The 13,199-nt window shown below is 49.3% G+C and overlaps 1 protein-coding gene across 1 annotated transcript in view; it reads right to left on the bottom strand.

Moving 5' to 3' along the window:
* LOC121289626 (coxsackievirus and adenovirus receptor homolog) overlaps positions 1-13,199 on the bottom strand; it is an 823,703-nt gene that overhangs the window by 337,730 nt on the left and 472,774 nt on the right. The gene's annotated exons all lie outside the window — the stretch shown is intronic.

Raw genomic sequence — 13,199 nt, 5'->3', positions numbered from 1 at the left:
TCGCTCACCGCGCTCTGTTTAAAATGAATTCCCCTCGCTCACCGCGCTCTGTTTAATATGAACTCCCCTCGCTCACCGCGCTGTTTAACATGAACTCTCCTCGCTCACCGTGCTCTAGTTAATATGAACTCCCCTCGCTCACCGCGCTCTGTTTAAAAAAAGAGAGACGTCGAATCTTTTCGCCTTGCACTCATCAGGACACCTCGCGAGAATGCCAATGGAAGGGGTGAGCAACAATTTGTACTGTACGTGACTGGCGGATCATATCGAACAGCGTGTCCCGGCCGCTGTTCACCACGGGCAAGGTACATGGACGCACCCGACCGGCTCGTGCTTGCAGAGCTCGAAACACGGTGCCCAACATTAGATGCGATTCCGCGATTGGACAACACTTGCTAACCCCTAACGTGCTAAGAATGACGCTGACAGCCAATTTAAGGTTGTCCGTTGGGCTCACAGTGTGGTACAGTTGCCAGTGCTGGAAGCTGTATATATTAGTACACAGGGCCCCGTTCTTTGCAGACAGAAAGAACAATGTACACAAATTGCGCCTGTTTCGGCCTAAACAAAATAAGTGACAGCCATTCGCTGACTCATTCCTCAGGGCAACGCCTTGGCCGATCAGGGGTCAAGCTGCCTGGTTTAAATTCCAAACAATGCCTGGCAGTTAACTGTCAGTCACCAACATTGGTACATCCTCCGTGGCAACGCCTCTACCCAGCAGAGTCCACTTCCCAACCAATCAGCACTCTCTTCACATGCAGTATAAATTGTTGTTTTTCCCTTATATTGGTATCCTTGCAAAGTGTCCTGATGAGTGCAAGACGAAAAGCTTTGACGTGTCACTTTTTTCAGCAACTCTCAAGTTCTGTGCTACCGAAGGACTATTGTTAATGGCCTTTTTTTGTTAACCTGTATCTCTTCTTTTACTGATTTGAACGGCTGAGCTAGGCTGACCCTCAAGGGTCGTGCTGCGGAGAGCGCTGGGGAGAATGCTGCACCCTTATTGACACAACCTTCACACAGGCCTGCCCTGCCTTGGTGGCTCAGATCAGAGCCTCGGAACCCTGTGAGGGATGAGTTTGCAGTGGATTCGGAAGGGGAAGGGAACGTTGGCATTTATTGTGAAGGGAATTTGAGTATGAAAGTAAGGAAGTGTTGCTACAACTGTACAGGGCCACAGACCGTAGGTGGTTTTTTAAAAATCCTTTCATGGGGTGTGAGCATCGCTGGCTAGGCCCAGCATTTATTGCCCATCCCTAATTGCCCCTTGAGAAAGTGCTAGGGCACAGCGGCTGGTAAATGCTGAGCTGCTCAAATCCCAGGGGCAAACTTGAGACAGCCACCACAACTGTTTTGCAATTTGTATTTTTATTTTGCGATGCGTACCTTGAATTCAGTAGTAACAACTTCACCGAGTCCTAGAGAGTTTTATTTACAAAACTAAACTAAACGTTTATTAATAAGATAAATGATTTTAAGCACATACATGGGTCTACAATTTACTGCTTTAATAACTCCTAGCTCCCCTAATTAATCTAACTCCCAGTAACACTTCAGTTAAGGCAACAGTAAAACGACATAGATTTCAACAGACCCAAGCAAAGCACACAATACCCTGGACAGTGATATTTAAAATGAATTCTCTTAGCTTCGGTCCCTATAAACAGCAGCTTGGTACATAGAGGCTGGAGGTTTCTCATACTTGTTAGATCTCAGAGTTTCTTCTTCCTTACACATAGCCTCATCTCCTTTATACATGTTTCTCCCTTTCTAAGGTAAATCCCATTGTTCCAATATGTTTTTTGTAACTTTACATTTTCCATAATATAAATCTTTCATAGCATTCATATTATCAATAATCTTTGGGAAAAATAAACACACTGTTTGGCTTAGCCCCTGTTGGCCAGGTGTAACACTTTACCATCTCTTTAAAATTTATGACTCAGTTTTATCTAAAAGCACAAATGTTCTTCATACCTCCCATTCTAAAACTTCAGCCAGGTTTACATATTTAGCATTCCAAACCTAGTTTCCCTTCTGATACATCAAAGCACCCAGACTAGCTGTCTATAATTCCATTAAAGCCCACAGACTCACACCTACACACAGGGAAACTAATCCAAACCCCACTATTAACCAACTTTACAATAAATTACAATAACATTATGAAAATTATATTATTTTCATGACACCCCCCTCCTTACTGGAAAATTAACCGTCATAATTTAAAACGGTGGCTTCATTTCCTTAACCCATTTTTTAAATGTCCAATTTTGCCTTTTAGCTTCAAACTCTTGACAATGCATCTGCAATCAGATGTTCCCGACCAGCCACATGTATAATCTATTGGTTAGTCCGTCTGAATAGGCTTGCACTTTTGTCTCAAAATTTGTCCAGAAGCTTTAAAGGATTGGAGTCTGCATAAACAATTGTTTCTGATTAATTGTTTGCCATGTACATCTCAAAATGCTGCAATGCTAACACCAGACACAAGGGGCAGAATTCTCTGCCTGTCGGGTGGGCGGGCCCAACCCAATCTCTGGCGGGTGGGGAGCCGATCCCCACCAAACAAGCGGGGCCCCGCCGCCATTTTATGTGGGAGGGCCAATTAAGGCCCCGCCCAGCGTGATGTCCGGCGGGAAGCACTCTGCACTCCCTGTGCGGGCAGAGTGGGGGAGGGGGTGATTCCCCAAAAGCGAGAGTGCACTCTTTCACGCATGCGCACAAAAGAGCAACTCATCTCCCTGAGGCTAAGTGCAGCCTCAGGGAGATCGCTGATACTTTTAAAACTATTAAAAATAGAAAGAAAAAAATTCCCGAACATGTCCCCCTCATGTGACAATGTCACACATGAGATGGAACATGTTCATAATATACATAATAAGTTTATTAAACTTTTTAAAACCCTACATGAAACCTCATCCCGCCGGGTGGATGAGGTTCCATGTTTTCTCTATTCCCCGCCGGGACTCCCGGCCGACCCGCCAACCTTAAGGTTGGACGGGCGGGTCCTTTAATTGTATAAATGATCCTGTCAGTGGCCTCAATTGGCCATTGACAGGTCGGCGGGCCCACAGCTGATTTTGCTGCACCCCCGCCTTCCTGAAAATTTAAATGGGGAGGGATGACATCGGGAGTTCCGCCCGGCATCATCCTGCATCATTTTACACGTCGGCGAGCGGGCCCCGCCCCCTGCTCAGAGACGGCAAAATTCTGCCCATAAGTCTCCTTTTCGATCGTTGAATATTATTGTACCTACAGCTGTACATAGTTTCCATGAAAAACACTCCATTGGTTTCTCAACCCCAGTGTCAGCTTCTTGCAACAATACAGCCCCAATACCTGTACCAATTGCGTCAACGGCCAATTTAAATTGTTTGACGTGATTGGGTACTGCCAAAATTGGTGTCATAGTCAATACAGTTTTCAAACTATCAAATGCCTTCTGACACTCCTGTGTCCATTGAAAACCCTTATTCTTTTTTAATAGTTCAGTCAATGGAGCAACCACACGGCTAAAATTTGGTACAAAATTCCGGTAAAACCCACTCGTGCCCAGAAACCTCAAAACTTCACGTTTTGTTGTAGGCACCGGGAAATCCACCATAGCCTTGGCTTTCACATCTCTCGGAGCCACCTTACCATGTCCAATGGGCTGGCCTAGGTATGTAACTTGCGCTTTTGCAAATTCACCTTTAGCCAAGTTCATCACCAAATTAGCTTCTTGTAATTGATTAAATAATTCTTCCAGATGTTGTAAATGCTCCTCCCACGTTTGACTGAAAACTATCAAGTCGCCAATATAAACAGCACAATTGCTCAGTCCTGCGATTGCTTTGTTTGTCAGTCTTTGAAATGTTGCTGGCGCGTTTTACATGCCAAACGGCATGACATTAAACTGATATAGTCCATCTTGCATCACAAAAGCCGATATTTCCTTTGCTCTCTCCGATAACGGTACTTGCCAATATTCTCTTAACAGGGCAGCCTTTGTGATAAATTTTGATTGCCCCATTTCTCAATGCAATCTTCCGACTGTGATATGGGATCTGAATCCGCTTTTGTCACCGCATTCACCTTTTGATAGTCCACACATAGGCCAGGATTTTCCCCTCGGAGATTTGAGGGCGGGGCCAGCTCGCCGAGGGGAAAATGACACGGGATGACACTGGGAGGAATCCCCGATGTCACAGGGTCCCTTTAAATTTTCAGGAAGGCGGGCGGACAGCGAAATTAGCTGTCCGGCCGCCGACCTGTCAATGGCCAATTGAGGCCATTGACAGGCTAGTTAATATAATTAAAGATAAAAACAAAAAACTGCGGATGCTGGAAATCCAAAACAAAAACAGAATTACCTGGAAAAACTCAGCAGGTCTGGCAGCATCGGCGGAGAAGAAAAGAGTTGACGTTTCAAGTCCTCATGACCCTTCAACAGAACTGAGTGAATATTAGGAGAGGGGTGAAATATAAGCTGGTTTAAGGTGGGGGGGGAGTGGTGGGGTAAGAGAAGTGGGGGGCGGAGTGTGGTTGTAGGGACAAGCAAGCAGTGATAGGAGCAGATAATCAAAAGATGTCACAGACAGAAGAATCAAAAGGTGTTGAAGGTGATGATATTATCTAAACGAATGTGCTAATTAAGAATGGATGGCAGGACACACAAGGTACAGCTCTAGTGGGGGTGGGGTGGAAAGGCTAACAGGGCATAAAAGATATAGATTTAAAAATAATGGAAATAGGTGGGAAAAGAAAAATCTATATAAATTATTGGAAAAAACAAAGGAAGGGGGAAGAAACGGAAAGGGGGGTGGGGATGAAGGAGGGAGTTCAAGATCTAAAGTTGTTGAATTCAATATTCAGTCCGGAAGGCTGTAAAGTGCCTAGTCGGAAGATGAGGTGTTGTTCCTCCAGTTTGCGTTGGGCTTCACTGGAACAATGCATCAAGCCAAGGACAGACATGTGGGCAAGAGAGCAGGGTGGAGTGTTAAAATGGCAAGCGACAGGGAGGTTTGGGTCTTTCTTGCGGACAGACCGCAGGTGTTCTGCAAAGCGGTCGCCCAGTTTACGTTTGGTCTCTCCAATATAGAGGAGACCGCATTGGGAGCAACAAATGCAGTAGACTAAGTTGGGGGAAATGCAAGTGAAATGCTGCTTCACTTGAAAGGAGTGTTTGGGCCCTTGGACGGTGAGGAGAGAGGAAGTGAAGGGGCAGGTGTTGCATCTTTTGCTTGGGCATGGGGAGGTGCCATAGGAGGGGGTTGAGGAGTAGGGGGTGATGGAGGAGTGGACCAGGGTGTCCCGGAGGGAATGATCCCTACGGAATGCCGACAGGGGGGGTGAAGGGAAGATGTGTTTGGTGGTGGCATCATGCTGGAGTTGGCGGAAATGGCGGAGGATGATCCTTTGAATGCGGAGGCTGGTGGGGTGATAAGTGAGGACAAGGGGGACCCTATCATGTTTCTGGGAGGGAGGAGAAGGCGTGAGGGCGGATGCGCGGGAGATGGGCCGGACATGGTTGAGGGCCCTGGAAGATAATTAAAGGCCCTGCCCGTCCAAGCTTAAGGCTGGCGGGCAGACCAGGAGCCCCAGCGGGCTTCTGATAATACATCAAACCTCATCCACTGGTGGGATGAAGTTTCATGTCCGTGTTTTAAAAATGTAATAAATTTTAAGTGTTTATTATTAACATGTCCCATCTCGTGTGATGTTGTCACATGAGGGGGACAGGTTAATAATTTTAATATTTCGCTATTTTTAGGTTTTACTTACCTCCCACGAATCCCCCTGAGACAGGACTTAGTCTCAGGGAGCAGTGCGCTCTTTTGGGCGCGTGCCAGGAAGAGCGCACGTTGGCGGATGGAGATTCCCTCCACAACCCCCTGAACAGGAAGTGCACAGCGCTTCCCATCGGGAAGGCCACTGGATGGGCCTTAATTGACCCGCCCACTCAAAATGGCGGCGGGCCCCGCCCACTCAAAATGGCGCTGGGCCCCGCCCACTCAAAATGGCGACGGGCCCCGCCCACTCAAAATGGCGGTGGGCCCCACCTTCCCATCCGAGGGCAAAATTCTGCCCATAGCCTTCGTGTTCCACCTGGTTTGGGGACCAGCACATGGCGATATTTCGGTGGGCCGGGCGCGCTCAGTTCGCCCGCCATTAATTAAAGGGCTCGTTAAGCCCCTTAACTTGCCAACTGGGTCCGATTATGAGGGGCCCGTGTGAACTTCAGGTCAGCGCACGGGCCCAACGGGAAGGCGGGTAGCAGATTAGTTAAGAAAACTTTTGCAATGTCGGGATATGTGGACTCAGAGGGGTTGTTCATGTTTTACACGAAGTTATAATTGATGAAAGTGTTTAAAACTTGCCTGTGTGATTGTTAGTAGTTCTCATCGATGTCCAAGAGGCTTTTGTGTGAAGTGAAAGCTTTCTGCCGACAGCATTCTTTTTCGGCCTTGCAGCTTTCCGGAGGCCTCCATTTAGCCTGGGGCTATGGGCTCTGACCTCTCCAGTGGAGGCAGCTCCCCTGAGGAGGAAGGGAGGGATAGAATCAGGAGGAGGCCAGGACTGGACAATCAGCCTCCAAGGGAGCCACCTTTGGAGGGCCAGACGCAGGCACAAGGGGAGAAGGGCCAAGTGGTAGCCCAAGGTGCAAGACGCCACTATCCTGCTGCCAGGGTACACAGGCGGCGAAGCAACTACCTCAATATGTCTGAGGTGCAGGGCCGAAGGAGGCTCGGACTCTCATGGGAGACAGTCAACTATTTCTGTCAGATGATTGGCCCTGAGATCTCCCCTAACTGTGTGGATGGACACCCCATCCCAGCAGCTCTGAAGCTCACAGTTGCCCTCCACTTCTATGCCTCTGGCTCCTTCCAGGGCTCGGTGGGTGATCTTTGCGGTGTCTCCCAATCAGCTGTCCACACTTGTGTCAAGCGGGTTACAGACACTCTGTTCAGACGGGTATCCACCTTCATCCACTTCTGCAGCGGCCAGGCAAGCCAGACACAGGGAGCCAGAGGCTTTGCGGCCAGTGCTGGCTTCCCCCGTGTCCAGGGTGCTATAGACTGTACACATGTGGCCATCGAGGTGCCAGGGGGTGAGCCCAGTGCCTTCGTCAACAGGAAGGGCTTCCACTCCATGAACGTGCAGATAGTGTGTGATCACAGGATGCTGATTCTACAAGTCTGTGCAAGGTACCCAGGCAGCTCCCACGACGCCGACATCCTCAGACACTCCCAGGTGCCGGGGGTCTTCAGTGCTCCAGCCCGGCTGGATGGTTGTCTGGTGGGTAACAAGGGCTATCCCCTGCGAAGGTGGCTCATGACACCTCTCCGCTGTCCAAGAACAGAAGCTGAGCAGCAGGACAATAGGAGCCAGGGCACCACAAGGGCTGTGGTGGAGAGAGTCATCGGTCTTCTCAAGATGCACTTCCGATGCCAGTACCCCCCAGATCACATCTCTCTGATAGTGATAGTCTGCTGCTCCCTGCACAATCTTGCGCTGGATGCAGTTGATGATGAAAACTTTGACGCTCTGGATGAGGCTGTACATGATGAATCCAGCAGTGCGTCAGAGGATGAGGAAGCACAGGGCGATGATGAGGGGCAGCATGCCCACCCGCTACTACAGCAAGGAGGCAGGGACACCCGGGACAGTTTAATCCAATGAACCTACAGCTAGCTCCACACACATGGATCAGCAGGAGCAGCATTGCCTGGCGCTTCCACACGTGGCACTTAGGTGCTCCATCTTCCACCTGTTCAGCTGTAAATAAGGGCTTAGTACAGAAACATCAGTGTCCACTCAAACATTCATGATAAATATGGGAAAAAGAAAAATGCACCACAAACAAAAGACCCTCAGCCATGGTTACAAAGGTGGACTTTATTCTGTCCAAAACAAAAACACACACCACTTGTTAGCGATCACAAAAATATGGGTCCCTATTCTAAGGCCAACACAAAATCACCAGTGACAAACCTGTGGAGTGCCTGAGGTGCCTTCTGCTTACGTTTTCGGGTGCTACGTCTTGGTGCTGCCCCCTCGCTCGGAGTGGCTTGTGAGAGAGACAGTCTGCTGACTCTGCTGTCCTGTTGGCCTCGATGACCTTGGCAGACGTCCTCGGGCCTGTGGAGCCTGTGATGGGCCCCGCCTGGGAGGGAGTGGCCAGTTCCTGAACTGGCAACTCCCCATTTGTCGCAGCCTCAACGGAAGCAACGTTAACTGGCAGAGGGGCGGAGGAACTGCTGCCCTCATCCGGAGCGTCCTGAGAGGAGATCGCAGTGACGACAGGCAGCTGCTGCGCTGACTTGAGGTCCAAATCTACCTCCCTGCTCACCGCAGATGCATGGGCACCGAGTGCCGGCGCTTGGTGTCCGCAACATCTCCCACAATGGAAAACACCACCTGTGGCCAGAACCACCCTGAGGGCTTGCGTCAGAGCGTAACCCAATCATATTCTGATCCATTTGGTGGGAGCCCCTCTCTCTGAGAGTCGCCAATCTCTCATTGAAGGAATCCTGATGCTCTGCCCTGAGAGTGGGATCTTCACATGCACTCTGCCTAGACTCCTCCGTCGCAGAGAGCAACTGAACCATTCCTTCATGCAACCCTGCCAGATGCAAACGCACTTCCTGCCGCCTGTCCTGCAGCTGCTGCAATGGGGACAACTCCAGAGACACGTCATCAGTGCCGGACTCAGCATCTGCCTGGTCCCCTGCAGCCCTCTGGCTGCTGGTGCCATCAGCACTCTCTGCCCCTACCATCTCCTCCAGCGATTGTGAAGTGCCCTCTCCACTGTGACCTGGGACACTAGCCGATGGTAAGGTCCCCACCGAGGCGTGTGTGTCTGCGCTGGTGCCTGGCTGGCTGAAATGATGTGCTGCAAGTTGCACTTGTTGGCCCTCAGGTGTGGAGTGGGAGCCGCAGGGTTGAGGTGCGAGTCGCTCTGGTGGTGATGCTGAAATTAACAACAAGGACCGTGCATCAGTTAGCGGACATTCAGGTCAACCTTTCATCCCTTTCACCCCCCCAGCCTCATAAGTCACTCACCCTTCAAGACCCTAAGGAAAAGAACGTTGGTGAGGTGAAAAAGAGTCAAGAGGAGGCCCAAACAGTAAACGCACATGCAGACAGGCTGGTCAGATGGCCTCAGGAATGCCACATGGCAAGTTATGAACCATAGGAGTGGGGAGAGTGATAGTGATCACAAATGGGATAAGGTGACTTTGGAAGGTGGTGGAGATGCGATTCCTCAAGGGGACGAGGGTCCCTTCTGTATGACCCACACGTCAGAGAGTCTCAGTCTGTGAATGAGCAGTGTTGCAGCATTAACGATTGCAGCAACCATCAGTGGTTTGGACGGTGGGGAGACAGAGTGGATGGGACTGTGGACCTCAAATACCTGCCCGCTGGACCCCAGCCTCACTGCCCCCGGCCGCCCTGGCCTCCTGCTTCCTGCCCAGCTCCATGGCCTGCTCCTCGAAGGGTGTGAGGCGCTGCAGGAGGGCGCTCCCACCTCCAGTCCTCTGGCACTCCCTGCAGAACAGAGAAGAGGATTTATTGGGGCTGATCTCTCATGTACTCTGCGCGCGCACCCCACACCCCAACCACAGTGTTCCATCTGAGGCCTCCAGCGGCTCCTGTCCACACGACTGGTGATCAGTCCCCAGAAGATAACACGGCCGGTCCCAACCCCCTCCCCCAACACCCACCTTGGACACATTCGGCGTCCATCACATTGAATAGCACACGGGTCCTAGCGCCCATGGCAAGGAGGCGGAACTAGGTGCGGCACTGATGCCAGCAGATGGCACTTGGGCAAAACCCCTTGAGTCTCCCCTTGCACCATCTCATTCCCATCAATATGACATGTGTTGGAGTTCTGAGTATGTGTCTCGCTGCCTCCCCTGCAGGTTGCCCCCAGACTACTCAAATGCCACAAACACCAACATATGCTGCGCGGTGAACCCTTCTTCTCCTCAACCGCTAAGGCTGATGGAAGCATGGTCAGTCCCCATTTGCCCACCCAGCGTGCGACAGTTGCCCTCTGCAGTAACGAAAGCAGGACATGGTGGGGGGTGGGGGGGTCAAAGGCTAAGGCTGCCTTCTGGGTCAAATGCCCAAGACAGACATGGTACTCACCCTCCCAGAGCACAGCAAATCATTGAATCGTTTCCTGCACTGGGTGCCAGTGCGCCGCACATCATCATGGGTGCTTACAGCGTCACCCACCTCCTCCCACACCTGGCTGGTGACTTGGGGGGGGCTCCTCCTCCCACCCTCCGGATACAGAAGGTGCCAGCGGATGCCCACTTCTTGCAGGAGGACAGCAGGGCATGCATCGCAAAATCGGGGGCACAGTGCCCCCCCTTCCCCGGCCTCTCCTGCAGCCTGCCCCCCTCCTCTGCTCATGCTGCTGTCCACTCGGACCTCCCTCCCTCTCTCCACGAGTGGCCATGGTGCACTGCCTCAAGCAGGCTGTCTGGCCATTCTTTATACAGGTTGCAGGCTCCCCATTGGAACCAGCAGTCTGAGGCCGCCCGACCCCACAACTATTTTCCCGTTCTCCACGGGAGTCGCTTACCCGCCGGGTGGGCCTTAATTGGCCCGCACACGGAAAATGGCGGCACGGCCCATTTCTCCAGCGGCAATCAGCCGCCCGCCCGCCCGACGAACGTAAAATTCTGCCCAATGAGACTATTTTGAAGCTTGAATTTGATTCCTTTCTGTACCTGTGGGAACTTTGCTGGATTTAATTTATAAGGATGTTGCCTTATTTTGTTTGTTGCCTTATTGAAGATGAAACTTCTACACATACACCATGTACAGCTAAATTTGTCCTCTCTGGCTTATTCCCGCAAATAGCTGTGTGTGACTGCAATAGCCTTTCCAAATCACTTTGACACTTGTCTGGAAGGTAACTCTATAATATATTTAAATTTTCAAGTACCCACCCCACCCCCCACCCCCATTATCCAGTTTGATTAGAGGAAAATCAATTTCAGAATCCTGCATTTCTGCCTCTTTCTCTTTATCTACCACCACAAACACCTCCTTTTGGTCCTCTTCCCTGTCAAAATACTTTTGAAGCATATTTACATGACACACCCTCTGCCTCTTTCTTCTATCTGGAGTATTTATTAAATTTACAAATTTAAACATCTCCCCACTGGGTTTTAGGTTCGAGGTTTTTCTCCTCATCAGAACTTTCCTCAGCATCTGATGCCTCCTTTTCAAATTCCAACTTTTTAAGCTGATCTCTCTGTCTCTTTGCTTTGTTCTCTCTTCCATTGCTAACTTCTCCCTCTGGAGACCAGGTTTTCAGATTTCCATTACTGTTTGGAATAATCTCTCCTATTCCCTTTCTTTTTCTGCTGCCTGTAGTTCCAGTTTTTTTTTTCATTTCCAGTCCTTTTTCCCTTTTTGTTTGCCTCCAATTCAAGTTTTCTCAGTTCCTGTCCTTGTTCAATTTCAAGCCTCTTTATTTCGAACGGAAGTCTCACTAACTCCAGCTGTGACTCATTCATGTCAGGAACACTTCCAATTTCAAATGCTGTGCTCTCATGACAACTATGCCTGCTTTCTTTGCCCCGACAGGTAACCCCCAACTGCAACTTATCCGCCAACTCATCCTTAGATGTTTTTTGTAACCCAGCCAGAGTTATATCCTCTACTTCCATAAAGGTTTTAGCCAAGGATACAGCCATTTTTGCTGTCCTACCACTTTAAAAATCCCTCACGCCAACTCCTGAATTCAAAGTGCTTCTCGTGCTCACAACCTTAAGATTCACCAACTCCAAGTCAATCGAGGGGTTTCAAATATACCCCGCAAGGAGCGCCCAATTTACGGCACAGCGGATGGGAAATTCTGAGCTACTCAAATCCCAGAGGGAAACTTGAAACAGCTGCTATAGCTGTTTTTGCAATTTGTATTTTTAATTTAAGATGCGTGCCTTGAATTCAGTAGTAATATGTCAACCGAGCCTTAGAGGTTTTTTTCACAAAACTAAGTTGAACCTTTATTAATAAAATAAATGATTTTAAGCACACACATAGGTCTACAAATTATTACTATGATAACTCCTGGCTCCCCTAATTAATCTGACTCCCAGTTACACCTCCGTTAAGGTAACAGTAAAACAACATAGATTTCAACAGACCCAAGCAAAGCACACAATACCCTGGACAGTGATACTTAAAATGAATTCTCTTATCTTTGGTTGCTATAGGCAGCAACTTGACACATGCAGGCTGGAGGCTTTTCACACTTGTTAGTCCTTAGAGTTTCTTCTTCCTTACACATAGCTTCATCTCCTTTATACATGTTTCTTCCTTTTCAATGTAAATCCCATTGTTTCAATATGCCTTCGCAAGTTTACTTTTCCCATAATATAAATCACTACCTGGGTTTATCTAAAAATGTGAATGTTCTTAACACCTCCCATTCTAAAACTTCAGCTATGTTGACGTATTTAGCATTCCAAACCTAGTTTCTATTCTGATAACTCAAAGCACCCAGACTTGCTGTCTATAATTCAATTAAAGCCCACACACATATACACACAACCTCACACAGGGAAACTAATCTGAACCCCAGCGTGAATCTACCTTTACACTAAATTACAATAGGATTATGAAAATTATTATATTTTCGTGACAAAAGTGGTGGTGAGCTGCCTTCTCGTGCAGTCCATGCGGTGTAGGTGCACCCACAATGCTGTTAGGAAGGGAGTGCCAGGATTTTGACCCAGTGACAGAGCACTCCTTACTTAAGGAGGGACATACTTGCATTGGAAGCGATTCAGAGAAGGTTCACTCAGCTGATTCCTGGGATGAAGGGGGTTTGTCTTATGAGGAAAGGTTGAGCAGGTTGGGCCGGTACCCATTGGGGTTTAGAAGAACGAGAGGTGATCTTATTGAAACAGATAAGATCCTGAGGGAGATTGACAGGGTGAATGCTGAGAGGATGTTTCCCCCTCGTGTGGGGGTGGGGGATCTAGAATGAGGCGGAGGGGGCACAGTTTAAATAAAATGGGGTCTCCTATTGAAGAGGGAGACGAGGAGGAATTTCTTCTCTCAGAGGGTGGTCAGTCTGTGGGATTCTCTCCCCCCCAGAGAGCGGCGGAGGCCGGGTCACTGAGTATATCCGAGGCCGAGTTAGACAGTTTTGATGGACGAGGGGGAGTGGAGGGTAACAG

Source organism: Carcharodon carcharias, chromosome 17 (genome assembly GCF_017639515.1).
Source record: "Carcharodon carcharias isolate sCarCar2 chromosome 17, sCarCar2.pri, whole genome shotgun sequence".
NCBI lineage: Eukaryota > Metazoa > Chordata > Chondrichthyes > Lamniformes > Lamnidae > Carcharodon > Carcharodon carcharias.
Note: the sequence above shows the minus strand (reverse complement) of the source record. Positions and strands in the feature narration are given on the sequence as shown.